This window comes from Mizuhopecten yessoensis, unplaced genomic scaffold (assembly GCF_002113885.1).
Source record: "Mizuhopecten yessoensis strain PY_sf001 unplaced genomic scaffold, ASM211388v2 scaffold6169, whole genome shotgun sequence".
Lineage (NCBI taxonomy): Eukaryota > Metazoa > Mollusca > Bivalvia > Pectinida > Pectinidae > Mizuhopecten > Mizuhopecten yessoensis.
Window position 1 is genome coordinate 1,436,073 of NW_018406415.1, and position 19,859 is coordinate 1,455,931.

Here is a 19,859-nt window from a genome sequence, read left to right on the forward strand (position 1 = left end):
CTCCTGTTTGGCGGAAACGTGTAGGCCCCGATAATGCCATTTCTTACAGTCGTAAACACATTGAAAATTAATGAGCTTCAACTCTTACATGGTGCAATTTAAACTTTTATTGTATACATCACAATGTCTTGTAACTAAATAGGGGGCAATTCTTTATATATATATATATGTATTACTTACAAACTTCGCGATAGACCATCCCACATGTTTCTACAACGAATAAACAAAAGTGTCATAACTATCGGTTTCCTAAAGGTTTGTCAACGGCATGGACCTACTTTTATTTTGTGTAAGGATGCTTATGTAGCATCAGGGTAAACACAACTAGGGCATGCGTTGATAAAGATATGTAATTTATATTGGTATATTGATGTATGCCAAGATTGTGTTTTGTAGTATAACAATTAAAAAGGAAAAAAACGTCATATTGATTTTTTTGTAATTTTAAAATCGAGTTTATAGATTGAATGCTGGTAAATGAGAAATAGTTTAGTTCATATTATTTAAACAAGGAATAGACAACATGAAAAAAAATTTAGCCATTGGTAAATATATAATTGCATTTTTTGTAAAGGGAGCGACACCCATACCGATAATATGCGTATTTATTTAGACATAAATGATGTACATACGGTAGATTTAATCGAATTACATATAAATAATGGTGTCAAAAATACGGAATGACACGATTGATGTTTTACAACAAATAGCGTCTATACATTTCGCATCCCTTCGAACAGATATATATAACTCTAGACATGTTTATTTAATAACAGTTCAAGGTAGACATTTCATGATCCTGTACATTATTCGTGCATTTATGTAACCGTTAAAAGTTACGGATCTCTGTCCTACTGCAATGTGGTGTTTTCATATATAGAGTTACCTCTTCTTAACGTCCGTTTCCGTTTGAATATAAATAGCACTTTTTGGCCAGAACACTTCTGTAGACCAGTAGGCTCCATCGGTTAGAGCGATAGTATGTTTATCTAAATTGCTTATTCCGTCTNATAGAGTTACCTCTTCTTAACGTCCGTTTCCGTTTGAATATAAATAGCACTTTTTGGCCAGAACACTTCTGTAGACCAGTAGGCTCCATCGGTTAGAGCGATAGTATGTTTATCTGAATTGCTTATTCCGTCTTTGCGTATTACAGAGTTATCCTCTCTTGGGAGCAGGTATTGATTGATACGTCATTGGTTTGTGTGAGAAAATTAGGTCGTTTTATCAAAAATTAATGACGTTACTCTCACAAACTAGTGACGTAACAATCAATACCTGCTCCCAAGAGAAGATAACTCTGCAATACGCAAAGACGGAATACACTCTGAACACTGTTGTTGAGTATATTTTGTTTATTTTATATGTATTATTTCTCATAAATGTCCCGCACGGTATGGTCTTCTTTTCATAAATGACTTATCAAAGCTACATATATATTCATGCCGGAAAACAGTCGTCAACACTTACTTACATTTTTTTGCAGTGGAACGAGGATCCTTAATTGTGAAAAATGAAAGTTCTCGCCAAGCTGTATTTACATATATGGTGTCAATGTAAACAAGTAAGGAACACGTCAAGAACATATTGTGATACACACGTCGAATCATGAACATGCAAGCTTTGATGAAAACAGGATGTAACTTATGTTGTAACCTTTGATTAAACTTTTTGTCCTTTTGCCGTGGCTGTGTTAGAGGAGAACAACAACAAGCAAGGTTGATCGATATGACATGACATCTGCTACGTCTGTCTGCATAGATCTTCTATCCCACGTTTATTTCATGTAATTTACACACGGATTTAAACCAGCAGGTATGCGGAGTTTGTTAGATTCATTATGACTGGCGGTGAAAACGTTAACAAGGATGACGTAACAAACGGATGGAATTACAATAATAATAATTGATAGTTAGATTACATTCTGAAACAAAATCAATAGCAATAAAACAAATAAACATTTACTCCTTTTACCCTTTTAGAGCGAATCAACATTATATAACAGTATAAATATACGTTTCCTGTCAGTCAACGTCAAAAAGGAATAACTAACAGCACGTTATCGTTCAACGCCCTTGCCCCATTTCCACACCTGATATATATATATTTCCTTTTCTTTCTTTTTTTTTCGATGGTGTTTTCCGAGGCAACCCCATATATTCGACCCCTTGCGAAGACAGTTAACAAAACACAAACAAACATCTTAGATTATATAACTAGAGCTAAAATTTAAATTTTGACTACCTTGTTAGACGTTAAACATAATCAAATCAAACCAAACTGTATTCAGGGTATAGGTATTTTCGAAACGGTGGACTAATTTCAAAAATAGCGGACAACATGAGATACAGCTGATCGATTTTATTATTAATACAATGTTTGCGCCAATAAATTTCTTAAAATCATAAAATGAATTGACAATCAGCAACTTAACAGTGATATAAACTGATTTCCGATCAATGTGAAATGAAATTGTACATGGGAAAATTAACAAAGTAAACTCAATCGGCATGTCAGAGTACATCGGTCCCTGGCGATGTTATTACTGTGACGCTAAATGAATGTATACGTAAGAGCACACTAATGAGTAGCGGACTGAACATAACTAACTCCAACGCAACCATATATCATTTTTATGCTTTGAAGATGGTTACTACCCGTATAAATAAGCTTTCTCGACAGCTTTATGGGGCTTTTATCGCTCAGCCCGTGTATCATTTTTTGAGAATAATGTCTTTATGCTTTCGCTACATCCTTCACTTTGATCTTATAAACACTCGGTAGTACAACACCGTGCAAACACAAGGATGTTCATTCGATTTGCAAATATTTCGAAAACGGGTATTCGCTATTCGAATGACAAAATTACGACCAAGGGAGAAATGAAACTGAACATGAAGTGTTCACAATTCTCATTAGGTGAACATGTATATCTATAATTGTATTTCACTGAAGAATTATCTGAGATAAGATGTACAAGAAAACAGTAGTTGCTCGATTTAACACGGCTGAAGTATTTATAAAGCATATTCACACCAACGCAGCGCTTTCCTGTCGTGCTGTTATCCATTTGCTGGTTTCCGACACTACGCCAGTTTAAATTACTGTTAATTGTAACTGTTTCAATGTAAAATTCTACCATTAAATGATATACATGTTCAGAACTCTTTTAGACAAAAACAATTAAGTATTAACGGATTCATCATCATTTTGTTTTAAGATATGTTTGTTGGGATGTTACGTCCTCTTACTCACTTACGTCTTATAAAAAAAGGTGTATGGAAATCACGAGGGGCGACTTAAAGTGTCGTTTCACTAAAATATTATACACAGTAGACTGCAAACGAGCTAACCAGTCAGTCATTACAGACACATAGTTAAAGCTTAACATCAATTAATGAACAACAAATGTCTAATTTCAAGACTTTGGTTTTGTCTCGATCTTGACAGCAGCTACAGCCTTCACTACTCCATCGTACGGTCAACGCTAAGGCAAATAGTCATATGTTGAAATTTGGTCATAGTTTTGTTATCCTTACAACTAACATTTAAGGACGTGGTCAGTGTTTGTTTTGGTGTATTTGCTTCTTATGGGGATAACTCGGATATAATATCAATTGTAGGATAACTCTGATATGATATCAATTGTAGAGTGTTACCGCGCGAAATAACATGGCGGAACACAAAGCACAGTATCCACGCGATCATATTTTACTGATCACGCGTTTAGCAGTTGCTGCAATTTTCATATTTGATGAACGTTTTGACTTTACTATGTCCTCGCCTCGGAACAGAATAATACATTCACTACACATTGCGGAACGTCCTAAACTATTAATAGGACGCTAAACTTGATAAAACGAAAACAAACAACAAACATGTAATAAATAAAAAAAAATAGAAAAAGGAGGATAATATACATGTGTTAGATAAAATAACATTTTTACGCAACCGATATATATATATATACATACACATAATTATTTAGTTAGTAAAATATTTTGTTATTTAAAAGTTTCATATATATATTGATGCAATCGACTCATAAAGTTATATCACAGTAATCTTAGTTAAGAGTATTACAGAATGCAGAAGGTTTTGTGCAAAGGTATTTCATCATTAAATGTCATGTGTCTACTAAACATGCATGCTAATAAAGCAAACAATAAAAATTGACATAGTTATACGCTAATGTAGCATAATCTTAAATATTGATACAATACAGATAATAAGTCTATCTTAAACTTCAGTAAGGTTACAATCCATGGAGGGTATTACACGGTAAGGCACTAGGAAAGTGATATTAAATCAAAAATGCCTAAATGTTGCAATCGGTACAGCAGAATTAGTGTTCCTTTTTTAATTCGTAACATGCGGGGGAGGGGGAGCTGTATCCCATCTGCTGAAGGGATTTTCCCATCTCCCTAGGAACCTATCCTCATATGACCCTGGCTGTTACGAGGCCGTTAAACTCCAAACAAACACAAATTAGTGCACAGCTACAAACAGTTTTAACGAAACGCTAACGACCGACAGTACATGCCTTTGTGTTCTAACCGACCGCTTTAAGATCAGAAATCCACTTGAATATTCTTAGGTTTTGTTTTTGTCCCGCTGGTTTACACTGTCCAAAGAGAAAAAAAATGAAATAACGTAATAAATGAAAAAAAACAGCTGGTATAGACATCAACCTTAATTGAATTAGATCAAAAAGACGGAGTAGTAATCTTTTGCTTAGTGTCTACTTTAATACATAACAGAACAATGGCGTCCTAGACCGGAAATGCTCCGACGATTCCGTTTATTACCCAAATAAAGTTCCAATTACTTTAACCTCCCACTCACATTAGGGTTTCTGTCAATTCTTGATAGGTTGACCAAGGTTACACTTCAAATATGGAGATTGAAAAATAAATTGAGGCTATATTTCAATGAAGAAAAAACAAAATCCGAATTACGAAGCGAGAGACAGCTTTCTCGTTATCTTACAGTAAACCAAACGAAACATGCAACACAGTTATAAATCATCAAAGCATCTTAATGTTCTTGTATTAACATACGTGATATTTGCATGATTTTCAGTCCGATCATGTATTGTCACATTCAATCGTTCAAGTGTTCTGACAATGTAGTGTGTTTAATAGTTGCTGCATTAGACTTCTACATAAGCTCACTTGACCATGTAATGATTAATGTCCAGTGACTGATCGCAGGCATGACAATAAGGTTGACACTCCTTACGTAAAATGCATAATGAAGGTATGGCCTTTATGTACTGGGAGATGGCAACTTCCTGTCTGCGATCTGCTCTACTGAGCCAACGTGATTTCTTTATGGCCAGGTATCCAAATTCAATTCAAATTACAGAACATTCTGTCAATATCAAGGTTCTTTTCTTTATGAGAACATGTTCTGAATTCCGATTTTATTACTTGGTATTATTTTCAGGGAGTCGGACCTTCGAAAAATATGAAATGTAATTAAACATAACCTTGTTTGTGTTCAGAACGATCAGAGTAGGGAAAACACTCTTTTGATAATTAAGGCATCAAACAAAGAAGATCTGATTTTGCAAATGGTGTTCACGGCTGAATACGCTAATGAGCCTTTGATCTGCGTCGATGTATTGAGTTGTGCAATGCAGCACGAACTAGCATACAGATACATCTGCATGTCACAATTATCGCATCGCAAAACGTGTGGTTAATATTGACTTGGCACGTAAGTAACTTGAAGGGATGATTTTTAGCTTTGTAAATATGAATGTTCCCTTTGAAACTATCCCCATACAAGTGATGCTTCATTACTGTTATAAAGGAAGAGTTACTAATAATTTAAAAGATTATGCAATTGTGTTTATCACCGTTATAAAACATATATATATATATATATTGTATTTTTATTACTCTTGTTTTTCTTAATTTTCATGTTTTCCTCAGTTCAATTATCCGATTACCATTACACTGCTCTACTTGACACATTATATAATGTATCGTGTATGAAAAGTGTATTTAATACAGTTTCTGTTCAACCAATATGTGCTTATTTACACTCAATTGGTCTTATATAATTTACAACCAATTCGTTTCCTGTTGTTAGATTTTTTCACCTTTTTCACCTTTTCATTTCTAGTTTGATGTATTCATTTTTGTGATTGCCTTTTTTAACCTGTTTTTGGCCTTAAATGACCACCATTGTCGATGGGCTGTGAAACAAAACATTAACATAGCAAACGAAACAAAACTTTAAACACTTTACAAGCTTAATAGCCTGTTAGATTTCCGTGTATCACTCTTATTACAACAGGCTATGCTTTCGGCAAAGGAGTTTCATTTATCGTTGTCTCGTCCACTAATAAATGTTTTTAAAGACAGGTGAAATTGAACGAATGATCAATTTAAAACTATTTGATATACAAAATAGCTTTAAGCCTTAGACAGATAAGGTTACCCATAGCAAATTGCAGACTGTCTGCGTCCGTGAACCAGTTTTGCGGTAACATCAATCTTCAACGCTTCCTCTAATCGTCTTTGACATGTCTGTAGGCAGGTGTAGGTGACGTGGAGATGACTGTATAGTGTCTGGACAAAAACACAAAGTAAACATTCCATTTATTTCCGAATAAAGAATTTCAAAGGCAATTAATGACGAAAGATAGGTTTGGTTTGGTTCATTTGGGGTTTTACGTCATCGCGATAGAAAAGTCCTAAGACATGGTTCATGTTCGCCTTGAACTTGACGGGAGATGAAATAGCATGTGATGCGAAAATGCCATTTATTTCGTAAACATCTGCAACCCTCCCTACTTTATACGGAGTATCATTGTGTCAATCAACTTGTTTCCACGATCTTTTGTTTTTTGTTTTCTAACACCTTGCAAAGAAAATATACCTCTCATTTGGCTATACTGTTCAACGTTTTGTACCTAGGCTGGGATGTCCCTGTAGGTAGGGGTAAGAATTGTACCTGCTTCCCCCATTGCATGATCGTAAGAGACGATTAAATTTGGGATCTTATCTTTTCCCTTCTTTTTAAACAACTGTCTTTTCCCTATAGTCTCCCTTGACAATGTCTCACTTTTGGCTTTTAATTGAGCGTTCGCCCCTGCGAGGAAGGCTTTTGGGTGCTGTCCCCGGCGAGACATACCATAGTCTGTACAAATGTGTGACCGGGTGAGGCGTCCTGCTGGGTGTCTTCGGCAGTATGTTTCAGTGAGGTAGCACTATAAAGTCGGCATCAGTTCCACGCTATCACAAGGAGATAAACACGAACATATCGCAGCCTCCCAAAATACACACGCATACACTACACGCATGCATCTTGCACACAGGGGAGGCCGTCCTTAAATGACCTTAGCTGTTAATAGGACGTTAAACAAAATCAAACAAACAAACAAACAAACTGTACAAATGGTAGTTTCTACTCCTGCTTAACGCTTAGCAATTTAGGAGTTGGACGACTGGTTCGCCCGTTATCAGTAAAATGTGACCGGTCGAGGCGTCCTGCTGGGTGTCTTCGGCAGTATGTTTCAGTGAGGTAGGACTTTAAAGTTGGCATCAGTTCCGCGCTATCACAATGAGACAAACACGAACATATCGCGCCTCCCAAAATACACACGCATACACTACATGCATGCATCTTGCACACAGCGGAAGGTGTCCATTCATAACCATACAGTTGTGGGATCACACAAAGTTTCAAGATTTGCTGTGTGTGTACGATGTTTGCACGATGTGTGCACGATGTGCGAAAGATAAAAAGTTGGACGAGCATTGCTTGCGCACACCCAGGTGAAGAAACACACAAACGTCCAGTTGTGTGTTCATTACGGTCATACGGTATCACATATCAGCTCTATGTGTCAGGCACAGGCCAGTTAAAACTCCGGTTACTCATCAAATTGTTATTTACCAGTTCTGTTACCTTTGAGCCACACCCTTTCTTGACAGTCAAACGGTGACTGTAATGCTAGGTAACACCCAAGCTCTCCGTATTTTTTCATTCCGTTATATTGATCTTCAAATTGAACCAAATCGTACAGTTGTGCGGAGAGAACCGCATAACGGGGCGAACGATTGTTAAATCGCACAGTTGTAAGCACCATGTGCGGACGGTGTGTAAACGATGTGTGCACGGTGTGCGGTAAAACGACTGTAGCTGTTGATAGAACGTTAAACAATACCAAACCAAACCCCGGGCTGGAACACTGGTTCACCCGTTGCCAGTATAATGTGACCGGGCGGAGTGCTGTGCCTGGTGCCTGTGGCATCGCATTTTAGTGAGATAGCACTATGAATTCGGCATCAGATCCGCGCTATCACAAGGAGGCAAGCGCAACATACCATGCATTCCACAGTCACACACGCATACAATACACACATGGACGCACGTCTTTAAATAACCTTTAATTACCTAAGCTGTCAATAGGACGTTTAATAAAATTGAACCAAACCAATTGTCCGAACGGGGGAGGCAACATGACCTGTCCAAAGGCTGAGACATTGCAAAGTTCTGCATCTGATACTCAATCGATCTTTATAATAAAACATGATATATTTTACAACCACTTCGTTCTCGGTTAATGTAGTGTTATACATTTGTTCTTATCTTAGTTTTGTTAACCTTGTTTTTGTTTGGTGTATTTATGTCTGTGATTGTCTTTCTGTACAGTGTTGTTTGCTCTTAAATGACTCCAATTGACGACGAGCAGTGAAACAATGCAAAACATAAAAAAACGAAATAAACAAAAATCTTATATGATAATAAAAGTAATTCCAGCAAAAAAAACCACGAAAACATTACTTTTGTGTTAATTAATACATATTGTGATGCGATATGAATTTACACGAGAGACATTACCTAATTTTAATTTCCAATTCCCCCCTTTTTTTTTTATCAAATCACATTTGATTAAACCTAAGTATAACGAAAATTGTAATAATTTTCTGATGGTATCTCCCGCTTTAACAAGACAGGTTTCTATTTCATTCGAAAAAAAAAGAGAAAATCCTGATTGTTCAACTTCGAAACAATTTGCAAAAGCTATACAACAAATATCCGAAAGTAATTTTGCTTGTCTGTTGAAATGAAGAAGTAATCAGTTTACATCAATGTAACAAACATGCATTTTCCCTTCTGACCACTTCCCCGGCTAGCTAATCAACACACATGCAATATTACGTCTGAAATCTGGGTCAAGGTTTCCAAATGTCAATATATCACTGAAGCTGAAAATAACTCATTGACTGTCTCAAATGAAAATGAATCTACGTATTGTAACTTTGATGAGTTATGGTACTCTGAATCAACGAAATATGTAAATATAAAAGCAATGTTAACAGCTCAGACATAAGTTTTGTTGTCGATTTTGTATTGTTAAATTACCTATCGACTGTTCAAGCCAGTTTAGGCCAACCAACACTGTTATATAATATAAACATTATTTATTTTACAACAAGCATGAAACAAGCTAGTTCAACTTATGTTTGTTGTTCTTCCTTGAGCATGTTTTATCGACCTATTATTAGCCTAATTACCTCTTTACTGTTGACATGTCGTTAGGAATATACATTTAATCAATCTTTGCTTAATCAAATATTTTTGCAAAAGACAATTACATGAAAATATTTTAAACTATGTGGTTTTGGTTTTATTGTTTTATATGACACAAATTTAATAATGTCAAATGTTTTAATAAATAACTGGAATTGAATTAATAAATTCACAAATATATGGTGTGCCTGTCCTTCCTTCAATTATATTTTGTGTAAACCGTTATATTTATTCGATTTTTGTATATTTCTATATTCTGATTTTGTCTACAACCACTCAACTTGCAGTGTTTCTTTTTGTTTTTGATGTAGACTCCGGTAAAAAAACAAACATCCCCATCACAGCACTATCGATCTCTCTCTTTTCCTTTTTTTTCTCTCTGATCGGCTGTTGTCTCCCTTTCTCAAAAATACCTACTTTGTCAGAATAAAGCGGTCGGGCGCATGTCCGTGTCCTGAAATTACAAATCGGTGGGTAAGGACTTTTAATATCCCGTATACGTGTGCCAATCATTAGTAGACAGCGCTGACACAATCTTATCTTGACCAGTTTTTAATGCTTTATTGATTGACCCTAAATCACTTAAACAAAACACGAAATTTACATGTGTACATCGTAAGTTTCTGACAGCAGGTGTAACATGGTAATTAATATACGATAATTATGTTATTCCTGAAAGATGTCTTACTCAAAGCGAATATATAATACGATTGTACTTTTTGTCTTCTCTAGCATATTTTGCATCAGTCGTATTGCAGATGAAGGGGCCACTCAAATGCAATCTTGAAAAGTCATAACTGAGGCATTTTTATGTGATTGACAGAAAACGTAATGGACACACATTTTCTTTTTACAGTTTGAGGTGAAATTTTGCAAATCATTCGAGGTAGTCATGCGCACACCGTATAACGGGTTATTTACCTGGGCTTCTATATTTTGCGATTTGGACCCAAAATTACTAAATGAAATGTACACAGATCATACTTTCGCGATCTACATATTTGAATGAACTAAATGTTTGCGGTGTTTCAGGACAGAGACGGGAAACAGTCAAAGGAATAGGCTTTACTACAGCAAAGGGTTAACAAAACATCAACAAAACCATCAGATGAGCGATATAACATATTTCACACATCATTACTCTATATGTTCGTATGCATACTCGTCATAACCACATGCACGTCATATCATGGCATTACGGTAATGAAGTTTGTTATCGCGACTCAGGTTTTTTTACGCTTGTAAAATATTATTATAATTTCTGCGGATCACATTTTCGCGATCACGTTATTGACCCGCGAACATATCGTCCCTGTGAATATTTTATCATTATGATACATAATGCAAAAATAGTGCGTTTTAAAATTTATAACATGGAATACAGTTGTGGGACCGCACCACGCACCAAACATAGCGTGTGCACACCGTCCGCACATCGTCCACAGAAGGTGCGCACAACTGTGCGATTTAGCAGTCGTTCGCCCCATTGTGCGCTTCTCTCCGCACAACTGTGCGATTTAGCAATCGTTCGCCCCATTGTGCGCTTCTCTCCGCACAACTGTGCGATTTAGCAGTCGTTCGCCCCATTGTGCGCTTCTCTCCGCACAACTGTGCGATTTGGCATCATTTGTAGATCAAAATTACTCAACGACAAAAATACGGAAGGCTTGTATGCGATAATGTACACTGCATATATCTTTAATTTCTCATCACAATAATCAAGATTATACAATTTCATAATGCATGTTACACAGTATTACAGCGACCGTTAGGCGGTCAAAAATGGGTTTGGCTCCAAGGTAACAGAACAGGTAAATAACAATTTTATGAGTGTCCGGAGTTTTACCTGACCAGTACCTGACACACAGAGATGATATGCGATACCGTTTGACCGTAATGAATAGTATTTGTTATTTGCATTCGTTTGCCTATAGCTCCCCTTCACCTGGATTTTCACACACCCGGTATTAACCGACAAGTCACGTAAGTGCCCCAGGCGGGGAGAAAACTACGGTCCAGGTAAATGTACAAAGTGGTTATGATTACCTGTATACGGGATTGTGTTGTAATTTTTCATGTGTCGATTAAGTTTGTTTAAAAACACAGAAAACACAATTTCTAAATATAAGAATGTATAGACCGAAATATAAGTTTATAAATGTTTCTAGAATATATAAACATACGTAAACATCAAGTTTATATGTTTTAACACGAAACCGTATAAACTGTTAAGGCATTTCTCAATTTACACCAACCACGATTGTTTTCGCACAACGTCCGTCCATCGTGCGCACAGATGTGTGCAAGCAATGATCGTCCGGCTTTTGATCGTTCGCCCATCGTGCACACACGTTCACACACCGTGCACACATCGTGCACACACCGCACATCGTGTAACGTTGTGCGATCCCACAACTGTATATCTTTGCCGGTAATAAATTTACACATAACGTTTTGGTGGTCACAAGATATTTATAGCATGAAGTAAACGTCAGACCGCAAACGAAATTTGTTGTTATACAATTGACAGTGTGTGGACATTTTAGCGGTGATTTGTGTATATGCCTATCTAGCAATGTAACCAATCAGAGGCACATTTTAAATTGGGATAGGATGTCAATTGATTGACGGGCATGATTGAAGCTTAAACATCACACATACAAAGCTGTTCACACCACAGACAGATAAGATTATCCCCGAGCAATCTCCAAAGACGCGGCGTCGCTTGTACCGTCAATTTCGACCCAACTGTTTACTAGCAACATCAATCTATTGAGATACAATGTTTCCCCTCATAGGCGGCAAGCAGTATGTCTGCTGGCAGATGGAGGCGACAAGTACGTTGATAGGTCACTCGGTCAAGGCTTCAACTGAAAATTAGTTATATATTTCTTAAACTTTCAAGTCTCGCACAGTCGAGGATGTTGTGAGTATAACATATTACTTTAAAGAAATCAATATCCGGCAGTGCGCGCGCGAATATTTGTCAGTCGTTTACGTAAAAAAGATATTGATGAACAAACACGTTTTTGAAATAAGTTTTACTACCTTGTACAAATAATGACGTACAAAATTTCAATAGAAATATTCTGCTTATTAAGTATACTTTTATATTTTTTGTTATTTTTTTTAATGGACCATAAAACAAAGCAAAACAAGGATAGAAGAGAAATTTGTAAACTGGATATGATCTTTTCAAAAAAACATAAAACTATTTATTATGGGTTATATACACAATATAAAACAACCCTATACAGTATATTAAACAAGTCTAGTCTGTATGTTGTTTGAAATGAGCATATGTTGTAAGACGTCCTTCAAGCCCAACATCAGGCATCAAAGTAACATTGAAAGGAAGTGAAGATGTTCGTCCTTGTGTCAGACGTTAACAGCATTGACCGCTGAGGCGAGGCCTTGTTTAAATTTGTATAAACACACCAGTACGACCGTGTATCAGGTGAACTTATCCCATCTGTATGGCACTTTCTAGTAGTCTGTGGCAGTTATAACCGAGGAATTATTTGTATACAAGTACGCATGAAGTAAAGGCAGTTTATCTCTAACGATTTACTACCCTAAACCCTTATGTACCATTCACGTCGTAATTATGGGATGATCGAGGCTTTATTAGCTCTCCTGGTGTTCCTCGCCTCTTTACGATGCTAAAGTGATACACGATTATGATACTGTTACATCGACATAAGGAGGTGTACCACTACATGGCTCGCACGCCATCGATCTCGGCATCTATTCAACCAGAACCGATTGGTAGTAGAGTAGTTAACTATTTACATTGCAGTAACCTGAACAGCCTCTACGTGATCACATTTGTTTGATCACACGTGGATAACGGTTCGTGTATGAGCATCGAGAATGTGTTACAGTTTGAATGGAGGGGCGTGTTACAGAATATAAAAACGATTTTAATTAAGACAGGAGTGATACAGTTGTAGCTTATTTGCAATTATTGAGATACTTTATTCAATTCTTACTAATTATCATACAATAAAGAAATAACAATTGTAAAAGACAGCAAAATTAAACAGCGCTATATTAATATAACCTAAGTGTCATAGTAGTGTTGTGAAATCTATCTCAAGAAATAACTTATTTGAAAATACGAAACGTTGAGGATTATTGCCGCCGATCAGTGAAGACTTTTCAGAAAATGGATATCAATTTTATACTTTAAACCAATGAATGAAATGTTGCAGAGAATTCCACATGAGTCTGGTTGGACTTCGCCTACGAAAAATTGTGAATAAAAATATTACAGGACAAAATACACACACGGACAAATCGTAAGTATACACTTAATTTATTCTCACCTATATTTGTTATAATGCTGTTTTATCTGTTTTTTAACATGGTAATTAACCTCTATCAAGCGTTAAATATGTGATACATAACTCGTGACCGTCTCTATAATCAAGTACACTACTATTTATTTAATTTATCGCAGAGTAAAGATTTCCATTTCCATGTACAATTTTACGAAAGAAAAATAGAACCGCACACAAAATGCTGTGTTAAGTTTATATCAGTCACTATAAAAACAAGTTAAGATTCCATATGTTTTTCTTCAATTATTAAAAACTAAAGTGAATTTAAAGAATTTAGAAGCAAATATGTTTTTAAGTTAAAAGGTAAAACAGATTAATAGATACAGCAGTGTCAATAAACAAGTCTATTTCTAGACGATAGAAATAGAGATGGAGTAAATAGCAATACAATATGACATACATGATCAATCTTCTCAAAATGAGAGGCGAAAATATTCAAATATAACACTTGTTAAATCATTATTGTGATCATCAGAGTTAGAGTTGGCTTTAACAGTTTGAACAGATGTCATCAACGCCAATGTAATTTATGTTCGCTTTAATGATAAATTGGTTTAGTTTAGGATTGTTTAACGTCCTATCAACAGCTATGGTCATTTAAGGACGGTATGAATAAAGCGAAAGTTACTATATCATTATATAAAGCGAAAGTTACTATATCATTATTGATGCCTTTATTCAAATCTGCTTTATTAGATAGCCTTCATGTACTAGGATCCTGCGTAGACTTAACTTCATGTTCTAGGATCCTGCGTAGACTTAACAAGACACCATGTTTTGGATGACGCCGGTGGTCATACACTGTCTGGTACCATTAGCATAAATGCTCTTCATGTTCGCTTGAAATACATTAGACAAAAGCTACTGGGCCATTACAGACGCCTTTATCCCAACGTGTTGTACAGGATTATCTACATCTTGTGTGATGCTTTAGAGACTTCACAAGACACGTTTGAGATGTCGGTTGTCATACATTGTCTCATCATCTTTCAGTCAGAAAAGGCTTACTGTCAATGCAAGGTCACATCCAATGAAAGTTACGTTGTACATGTAGCTGAAAACTTGGTTGTTCATACATATATGAACATGCATGATCATTAATCAAAAGTTTGTTTGTTAATCTGTCCCGCGGGTTGTCAAACTGCAAAATTGTAAAACAAAAAAAAAGACGTTTATATCTTTAAGGATTTCACCCGTTCTTAATTGATAACACTACTTGTACCTGTTACAAGCGATTAACCATGAACAAGTCGCTAAGGTGCTGTTCTAACCGTGTATTCAATATTGTAGTAAAACCTCCATACAACGCCCCTCGGTTCATTTGTCATCTCACTTACTGCCAACAAATTAAAGATATCTTTTGTTTTTGTTCTTTCGCGTGGTTATATATTATAGTCAGAATTCTATCATAAAACCCGTATTCATACATAACCCATTCTTATTAATTGAAAAGTACAGGACAGCCTCACTGTATAGAATGCAACGAACGATTTACAATAAACCATTTGTTATTAATTAGACTGCACTTCAGCCAACAAGAGACACTTTTTGATAATAGTACAGGTCTCAAATCTCTACAAATGGAACCTACTTAAACTGTTGGTTTGATCCAAAAAAAAATCAAACCATAGCAACTTTAACTATTCAAGTTGACGTTTGTTTTACCTTTTCGTTCGCTTTATGTTATTTCCTTTAACATGTTGTATATACCTTTTGTGTTGATGGGCAGTTAAGACCCAATAATAATATAGAGCCAACAGATACACTTCAAACAAATTATGGCAATGTGTCGAGGTTTAATTATACTGTCCGCGTCTTATTTCATAAATATGTTCTAATTGGTAATAATATTTTCAAGTTTAAGACAGATGATACTGTCCAATACTTCAAGATTGTAACAAAATCAATTATATTACGTGTTATGCAGCATAAACGGTTAATAAGATAAGATGTGAAAAATAATAAAAATCTTTTTGAATCATTCATGAATTTATCTTTACACTTGTAACTAACTAGTTAAGCATAACCATTTGACGCTTTCCATTAATAAATTACATTTTATGATATATACTTTTCAATAATGTTTTACGAAGGATTTTGAAAAACACCAAATTTAAAAATAATGAATTTACTATTTTCGACAGTTTACAACATTACACTTAAAATATTAATGTCATAATTGATTTAAACGATAGACACGTCTTTCTGTTGCGTCTTGCTTTTCTCATCTCTGCACCAAATTGAATTTTCAGAAACGATCTATGATCAATTAAGTCAATATCCTTCCAGCCTTTTTTGAAAAGTTAACTTTTTTTTAATTTATATACAACATCGCTTCAGCCGTTCCAGACATTTTTGTTTTTTCAATGTCCTCTTCTTTACCCCTTTCTTCAAAAAAATAATAATAATGCGAGGTTCTTATATACAGCTTTAGCACAACCTAGTTCGTAGGTCGTCTCAAAGCGGTTCACAAGGTATTGTCCGTGGTTATAGAGCATTTGCAACCAGCCACTTTCTTGCTCAACTCCCTTGGGAGCATACAGTCGGTGCTTCCATGTCAGCGCTCACAGCTAGCATTCAACAGCTCCAGCACTGCCCAGTCACGTACTCATTTACAGCTGAGTAGACTGGTACAAGAAGAGTAAAGTATCTTGCTCAAATATACAACACAGTGCCGTTCCGTGACTCGAACCTGCAACCCTTAGGTCACAAGCCCGGCGTCCTACCACTAGACTACCATGGCTCCGAAAACAATTTCGTACAATCTATAACTGTCTTGTATCTTCCGTAAATACGGATGTTGTCTTCTCGTTGAATTTGCTTGTTATATTGCTTCATATTGATAAATATGTTTTCTTTTACTTAGAAAAGGGTTTACATCATTTGCATATATTGAAAAGTGTTATTTCAGCGCGATGCGTACATTCAAATATTAACAAGAAAAAGTAAATCTGCGCAAAGCTTTCAAATACGTGTCATTATTTATTATCACATTCTGACCTTTATCATTTGTTTCTAAAAAATTGTTCTCACTTATGCCTATTTTGATACGTAATGCCACAAGCCATTTGCGAAAGTCGATGAAAGTATGCATCATTATATAACACCAACGATACACGAGTGAAATGTTGAAAAAGATAAATGCATATCGTGACGTTTGGTTATTTCAACTGCATACAATTGTGCTGAAATTAATGGACCATGGTACGCGCATGACACACACAAACATAACTCTCAAGAGAGATGAAGGCAGTTACGATGTATCACACCCACATACACGTCTTAAAGAGCAACATAACTCTTTATTGATCACATTGACTTTTCCTCAGAACTATGCTATTAGAAACAACACAAATTAACTTCTTCATTTCACATCAATTTTCATTGTCGTCTGATTATTTCGAACAAGGTAATCAGTATAAACGACAACTCGTATTATCTGTAAAATACCACTTGTCAATAAATTCTTCACATACTACTTATGATGCCAGTAATATAGGTTTTGTTTCAGGTCATTTGTACGAACAAACAACGTTAGTATAAAAAGTTAAATCTGTCATCATAAACAGATACATACATAGCAAAATCTTCCGTTAAACACGTACAAAGTATCCGCTTACTGGGGTGCAAGGTATAGAGATATTGCCGGGACAACGTTGTTCTTGTTTGTCTCCCGATAAGTCGTTCTTACATAACGCATTCCTATTTATTGATGTGCAAAGACCAATGTCAAAGAAAATAATGTAATGAACCTTTTCCAGTTAAACACTTAAATTTGACTTCATTGACAGCGTCAACTTTCGGCCAACACGAGATACGTACTACAGAAATTATGTTTGAGAGCTTAAATTGAAACTGTAAACATGTGCATGTTCGGTGAAATAAATCGTAAGAGGCGACTAATGTGGCCCAATGCAGAATCGGGGGGGGGGGCTGTTTCCTTGTCAATAAGGGGACATTGAAGAAATCAAGAATAAACCTGCGGTATGCAAATGCATGTGTGTCATAAAAGACGACTTATGTAACTGCAGACTCTGGGACTTTCTTCTGGACATTGCAGAGATCAAACTTGATCTGCTGCTAGAGATCAAATTGATATGCTGCCCCGTTGCACTTGGAATCTTTCTCGTTTCCTGTCTTTTCTATCTTCTTTATTTTCTGTTTCATGGGGTATTTACCTAGGTACCCATCCTCATATAACTCAGGCTGTTGCGAGGACGTTAAACCCCAAACAAACAAAACAAATTGAAACTGAATATTCCTACAACTCTAGACAAACTGAGAAATGTCGGTGTGATCCAGAAAATATAAATTGATGCTTCCTTTGTTACTTCGTTTCTGGAATACAATTTACAGAACTGGTTTTTTTTTTGTATTGCATCACGGCCAATCGTCAATATATGTCACTTAGGCCAAGGGCAAAATATCACAAAATGTTTTTTGGTGGGTTTTTTTCAAATTAAGTACATCATAAAATTAATCACACAATTTGACATAGGTGCATTCAATCATAAAATATTTGATTGTATAGCTGAACTGAATAATTAGTTGCATTACAAAACGTATCTAGTAAGTGTATATAAAAAAAACTGCTTTACTTTGCTTCCTAGTATTTGCTTATAAGAGTTTTGCAAAAACCTGATAGAAACACCTGATAGAAACAATCTCTTTCAGATCATTTATCTTACGTAACTTCGTTTTGTAGAAGGATAATCTGAACATTTTTCAAATTATAAGATGCCGCCGTACAATGTCGTACAATGCGTAGCCATGGATATGCATTTTTGGAAAAGGAAGTTCATGACAAAGTAGAAAATGCAAAAAGAACAACATGTCCGTATGCTCGTTTTAGGGCTATAATCGGTCGAAAATACCAATCGGTTTTGACTATTTGCAGGAAAAAGTCATACAATATCTCCCAAAAGTGTTATAAGACCATTAATTATAGAAATAATCTGTTCTTTTAACTAAGAAAAACAATTTAAGATATCCCTTCCCCTTATTTTTTAATGACAAAATACTCATTTTTTTCACAATTTTTTTGCAGATTTAACACTTGATATAAAAAGTTCTGCTTTCAATTATCTTTTTTAATATTTAACGGATCAAAATAAAATAGGTTTCTCTTTCTAAGACAGCCATACAAATTAGGGGCGCGTGTGCTTCTTTTTTGTCCCATTATTATTTGTGTTATTTTTCACCATTACGGGGTCAAAAATTCAAAAAAATAACGCTTCAATTACTCTAAATCTTAAAACAAAAATTGTGCAAGTTTTTACTTTGCTGCATTTTACTTTCATTATATTGATATTACCTAATACAATAACAACTAACACGATGTAACAATCGAACATTTGCGTTGTACAGGTTTTTGATTTGAAGTCTCCGGAGGTCGGTTTTAAGATCTAGGTCAAAACGGCCTCACTGTAAAAACGGCCCTAATATAAAAACGGCCTTACTTATTAAATCGTGTTATACAATTTGATTGGGATTTAAATGAAGTTAGCAACCTGTAACAGATAAAGTTAAGAATAATGTAAGTATGTGTATGACATTTACGTGTAGTTAAAATTTACATAAATTTAAATAAATTGCTAAGTATAACGGGACGTATATATATATATATATGAACATTATTCTTGCAAACCGAAAGAGGGGACTAAGTGTAGCCCCCCCCCCCCCTGCTGTGACTGTTAAATCCACAGCAGCATTGAGAGGCGACAAATGTGGGCAGTCCGTAGGAAATTGAGATTTTTCACATTTACCGGGCCAGATTCCCACGTGCACCTGTTTTACGTTTTTGATATCTCGTCCCTTCTTTCCGGTTCTTATCTCTCGTTGACTCACTTGATGTACTCCCTGCAGGTAGGGCGTACGAATTGTACCTGCTGCCCCCAATTGCATGATCGTAAGAGGCGACTAAATTTGGGACCTTATCTCTTCTCTCCTTTCTAAATAACTTTC